Genomic DNA, 4,873 nt, shown 5'->3' with positions numbered 1-4,873 from the left:
CCAGCGCTCCTCAGCCGGGGCCGCCGCCGCTGCCGCCGCTCCTTCCCCTCCGTTACCCGGGAAACCGCCTCCTCCTCCCTCCCGCCAACCAACCAACAACGTTCACATGGCGCCGCGCAGCCAATGGGCGACCTCGCCATCCCGGTCCCCTTGCAGGGTCCCGAGCCCTTTCCCAGGCTAGGGGACCGAAGAGAGAGGCAGGGGCCTCCCTGGAGCTGCTGCTACTCAGAAGGTGGGCCCGGAGGGAGTTGAGGAGGGCTGGGTAGAGAGAATCAGAATCATCCGGTCCTGCCTACCGGTGTCCTTCTTCTCCTGGACCTGACACTTTAAGGAAGACCTGCATCGCTGGAGAACCTGAGTCGACGTGTGAGGTCACCTAGGTCAGTCTTCCACTAAATCCAGAAATCCTGGGGGCAGCTTCCCAACGGGGAGCTGTCCAGCCTATGAACACCTCTGGGGGGCAGGGGGAGCGGCTGGGTGGTGAGAGGGCTCACAATCTCCCATGCAATGCTTCGTTCTTCTTGTAGAGCTCTGACTGGGGGGACAAGTTCTTGCCACCACGGACCTGAAGCCTGCCTCCATGCCAAGGTCCATTTCTGTTCTCTTGGACACGCAGAACGAGGCTTCCTGCCCAGCAAACAGTCAGGACTTCAGAAACTAGAAGGCAGTGCGTCCTACCCCCCAGTGAGCCTTCTTCAGAAACGTCTTCATTCATCTTCCGTCTTCCCTCAGGGCCACTGTGAAATCAGAGAGGTTTGTGCTCAGCTGTGTCTGTCCACTTCTCTTTCATGAGGTGGTCGAGTATGTAAGTCCCTGGAGAGGAGGAATCTCAGGATCCCAGCACTATTTGCAAATAAGATTCGAACTGGGGGGAAAAAAAAAATCTCTGATCTCCTAAAATGAGTCCGGGCTCCAAAACATAGAGTACAAGGAGAGGTGCTAGGGTCCCTCCTATTTCATCCTCCAGTCAAAGCTTGCTCCATAAGGTGCGGGGTCCAAGGTAAGAAGGCAAGGAGTCTTGTTGGTCCTGGTAAGAAGGTGGCCTGCCCTTTCCAGAGCCCACAGATGCTACTAAGCCACAGGGTCTGTCCACCAGCTCACCAAAACAGGAGCTTGGGACAGAGGCCAAAACGGAAGGCCAGTTCTACTGCTGGTCCCCTGGGTGAGCTGTGGGAGGTGATCCCAGCTCAGAAAGTAGGCGTGCCATCTGCCATCAGAACAGGAGGGACTGACGAGGCACACACACCCCTCAGCTCCAACTACCACTCCCCAAGTCTGGTGGTAGGAAAGGTGCTGGAGCCTCCCTATGCTGGGAGCAGAGGGCCCAGCTGTGAGATGGCCGCCGTGAGGGAATCGCAGCAGGGGTGGGAGGCCACCTGTGCTCACGCTCACTCAAACGTGTACACACGCATTACACACCTGGGTCGTGCCCCAGAGCACCACACTTAGAACTGGAAAATGGTCTGCGGCCGTCCCACCCTCAACACGCCCGATCTCATCTCATCTCAGAAGCTAAGCGGGGTCAGGCCTGGTTAGTGCTTGGATGGGAGAATTGAAAAATGAAAACTGAAAACCATTTTCTTAGCCAATTCCTGCAAGTCTCTGTGAGGCCACGCAAGGAAGACCAGCAGGGGAATGGTAGTGAGTGACATCGTGTGCCCGGTTGTAGGGAGTGTGATATAGTTACGAGAACACAGAACTAAATCAAATGGCTTAGGCTGGGATCCCCGCTCTGTCATTTGTCAGCTACACGTTCTTCTCCCTGCACCTAAATTTCCACATGTATGAAACAGAGAAGCTATATTCCTCCTGACAGAGATGTTCTGAGGATCGGATGTGACCATGAATGCTTCGTAAGCAATAATGCACCTTGCAGAGGAGGGCTTTTACCAAAAGATCCAGTTTGCCCTGTGAGGGTTAGTTTTGTGTGTCAACTCAGCTAGGCTGCAGTACCCAGCTTTTGGTCAAATACCAGTCTAGATGTTGCTGGTGGAGGTCATTTTTAGAGGTTTTCAGAGGTGATCGACATTTAAATCAGTAGACTAAGTAAAGCAAAGTACCCTCCCTAATGACTAACTAATCGAGTTAGTCAAAGTCTGATGAGGAAAGACCGAGGTCACCGAGGAAGAAGAAATCCTGCCTCCATACTTGTCTTTGGACTCAAGACTACAACATCAACTCTTTGCTAGGTTTTTTTTTTTTTTTTTTACTTGAGTTACAAAGAGAGCTTCTCAAAGGAGCACCTCTTTTTTTTTTTTTTTTTCCTGTCTCGTGCACCTGGTATAAATCAAACACATTAGATGCTTAGTGGATGGCTGGCTGGCTGGCTGGCTGGCTGGCTGGCTGGGTGGGTGGATGGATGGATGGATGGATGGATGGGTGAGTGAATCCTCTATAAATACCTTGTTCACATCAGCCTGGGGAAAAGGGAGTGTCCACTCCTCCCTTCTATACCCTTGCATGATATCAGCTTTATCATCACCCACCATCTTGCCTTTCTTTTAAGACAGCTCAATTTGTCTCTTCCAGCATGCCTCACTTTAACCTCAAAGTCCTCAAATTAACTTCCCTCTATACTTCCCCACTCCATCCTTTCCTTCCGCACAGACCCCTTAGGTCTACAGTAAATTATGCCTGTGTTTTCTTGCTCCTTCATTTTGATAGATTTTGTTGAGTGCCTACATATGCCAAGAACTTTTATGTCCATGCAGGATGATTTCACTAATGAGAACACAGGGAGAATGAGAAAATCGCTGAGAAGTCAGAAAAAGAGGACCCAAAGTTTGCAATAAAAGATATAGCCTTTCAGGTGCTCATTCAAAGCCTGTATGCCCTTGGTTTACTCACACTTTTCATGGGACTGATTATTTAGTTTCCAAGCCAAAGCAAATCAGAGGAAGGCATTTATCCCAAGCAGTTGGCAAACTGACAACTATAAGAAGTCAGAGAGGACAATTTGTCAGGAAGAGAGGAGGCCAATAAACCTATGAAAAACAAAACAAAAGGTACAGGCAATCTGGGACCATTTAGGGGATGGGCAATCAATCTTACACATCTCATCCATTCATTAAACTGCACTGACCCATCATAACACTGACTCGATTCAACAAAGGTCTTATAAGGCAGAGAAGATTTGATGACCCTAGAAAGCTTTTCATACAAATTGGCTAAATGGAACTTAGTGGACCAACTCAGGGCTAGTAGGAGGGTTCAGCTGACAAAAATGATTCAAAATCTGGACCGCCAATATTTTATGCTGATGGAATTATTAATGATAACTTACTGAGCAAGTCTAAGACATGCCTGTTGCTTTAAATACTTGACTTCATTCAAGCCCCACAAGAAGTCTATAATGTGGATACTGTTACTATCCTTGTTTTCTGAAGGAAGAAAGGGAAGGAAACAGGCTCAGAAGGGTTAACTTGCCTTTGGTCACGAAGCTGGTTGGTAGCAGATCTTTTACAACCAAATCAAAAGATGGAGAGAATGGACTGTCTGTACCTCTTTTACTCCTCTTTATGCTTAGCATAGATCTGGGCATATAGTAAGTTCTCAAAGAAGGGGCTCAGGGTTCATCCACCCAATAAGTGTGTCCCAGGAATTGTGCTAGAATCTGGAGCTACATTGGAGAGTAAGCCAGAGACAGATCCTATCCTCTGAATAGTGCTGCATCAAGAATGGATAAATCTATTCCACAGGGTTTTTTTTTTTTGGGGGGGGGGATCCATTTTCTGTGATCATATTAAATATTACTCTTATTCTGAGTCTTTAGGGAGCAGCTGAAGTTTCCTTCTTGAGAAGCATAAGTTCCAGATAACAGCAGTCAGAGGTTTGCCTACAAAGAAAAGCCATCCCCCTCCTGTACCGTTCCCTCACATTATGTTTCCGTTCCCTCACATTATGTTTCCATTCCCTGCAGCTTCACTGAAAAGCGACTTGACGGAAGTCACTTCAGCACAGCATCTGCAGAATGGTTACGGTGGCGGTGGCAGAGAGGGGAGATGTGGACGGGCGGATATTCTGGTCCTCTCTCCTCCTGCCCTGGCGGGCTCCTCTCCTCATTCCCCACTTGGTACTACCACACCGAGTAGCCAGAGTCAATGTAAGGAGACTGTTTACCCAACTGATCATGGCTGGAGACAATGCCACACTATCTAAAATAGACGGTGGCTGGGAGGGAGTTTATTGTCAGCCAGCAGGGGGTGGGAACGGGGTGGACGGGCTCAGGCTCCCCAGCCCTGCCACTTGTCAAAGCATAGGAGGATGCTATAAAAACAAGCCTGCTGGCAACCTCCCACAGGCGACATGAGCACCTCATTTGGGCTATGGAGGAGTCAAATGTAGAGAAAGGGGCTCAGAGTGGAACATTCTAGCAAGGTGGAAATGGGTAAGAAGATCCAAGCTATTAGTTACTTTTAGTAGGCTCATTTGATTTTCAAGATACCTGTAAGAAAAGAGGGGACATACATGGACTGGGAATGGAGTGGAAACTACAATTTAAAACAAAAGATTTGAATGATTTGAGTGCCTACAATGTTCTGTGAGCGCGCCATGGTCACTGCTGGAAATACCTACCGTAGTGAACACGGCAGGTCGGTTTCCTCTCCTTAAGAAATTTACATCCTAGCAGTGGAGCCAGTCATTACACAGAGACACACGTAAATCACCTGGATAATGTTTTAAAGTCATTGACAAACAATGACGGGGGTCAGGGAGAACAGTATTTTATAGGGTGACCAGAGAGGGCCTCTTTGAGGAGATAACAATTCAAATGAGACCAGAAGGAACCAGCTGAAAGAAAGCCCCGGGGAAGAACTTCACAGACAGAGCAAATAGCAAGTGCAAAGGTCCTGAGACCGCAATGAGTTTGACG

General features: G+C 48.5%; 1 long non-coding RNA gene across 1 annotated transcript; it reads left to right on the top strand.

The window, feature by feature from the left end:
* Window positions 1-201: 201 nt before the first annotated feature.
* On the top strand, window positions 202-4,445 carry LOC122231444. Its single transcript, XR_006208695.1, has 3 exons — window positions 202-380; window positions 528-753; window positions 3,920-4,445. It is a non-coding gene; the product is annotated as an uncharacterized LOC122231444 (long non-coding RNA).
* The last annotated feature ends 428 nt before the right edge of the window (window positions 4,446-4,873 follow it).

This window comes from Panthera tigris, chromosome D1, assembly GCF_018350195.1.
Source record: "Panthera tigris isolate Pti1 chromosome D1, P.tigris_Pti1_mat1.1, whole genome shotgun sequence".
Taxonomy (NCBI): domain Eukaryota; kingdom Metazoa; phylum Chordata; class Mammalia; order Carnivora; family Felidae; genus Panthera; species Panthera tigris.
The sequence above is the reverse complement of the archived record's forward strand: the minus strand, read 5'-3'. Positions and strand labels throughout refer to the sequence as shown.